Below are 664 nucleotides of genomic sequence, written 5' to 3'. Positions count from 1 at the left end.
GTAGAATTTTCAGGACATTCTTGCTAAAGGTGTGGGAGGATTTTCAATAGAGATGCAGAGGCAGAATTGTTCTCTACGTAGAGACATCTCCAAAAGAACAGACACCACGCGGGATCCTCAGCTGTGTTGCATATTATGAAAATTAAAGGCGGAGGGGGGAGAAAGGGGAGGGAAGGGAGGGAACTAAAGATATCACCTGCATCAGGACTTTACACAGAATCAGCGACGACGTGTGAAAAGGTGTGTTGGACCGGGATTTGAACCCGGGATCTCCTGCTTATAAGGCAGTTGCGTTAGCCACTGCGCCACCCAGACACAGAGTTTATTGTAAATGCGCTGTTATTTCGGGACGCTGCTCATGAGGACATGAACGAGGACTGCGCATACATGTACATCTACCATCCACATGGACACTTTGCAAATCACATTTAAGTGCCTGGCAGAGGGTTCATCGAACCACCTTCACGATTCTCTATTATTCCAGTCTCGTATAGCGTGCGGAAAGAATGAACACCTATATCTTTCCGTGCGACCTCTGATTTCCCTTATTTTATCGTGGTGATCGTTCCTCCCTATGTACGTCGGTGTCAACAAAATATTCTCGCAGTCGGAGGAGAAAGTTGGTGATTGGAATTTCGTGAGAAGATCCCGTCACAACGAAAAA

At 46.5% G+C, this 664-nt stretch overlaps 1 non-coding gene across 1 annotated transcript; it reads right to left on the bottom strand.

Annotated features, from left to right (window-relative positions):
* Positions 1–241: 241 nt before the first annotated feature.
* Trnai-uau (transfer RNA isoleucine (anticodon UAU)) lies at positions 242–315 on the bottom strand. The gene has a single exon. It is a non-coding gene; the product is annotated as a tRNA-Ile (tRNA).
* Positions 316–664: the final 349 nt, after the last annotated feature.

This window comes from Schistocerca cancellata, chromosome 7, assembly GCF_023864275.1.
Source record: "Schistocerca cancellata isolate TAMUIC-IGC-003103 chromosome 7, iqSchCanc2.1, whole genome shotgun sequence".
Lineage (NCBI taxonomy): Eukaryota > Metazoa > Arthropoda > Insecta > Orthoptera > Acrididae > Schistocerca > Schistocerca cancellata.
Note: the sequence above shows the minus strand (reverse complement) of the source record. Positions and strands in the feature narration are given on the sequence as shown.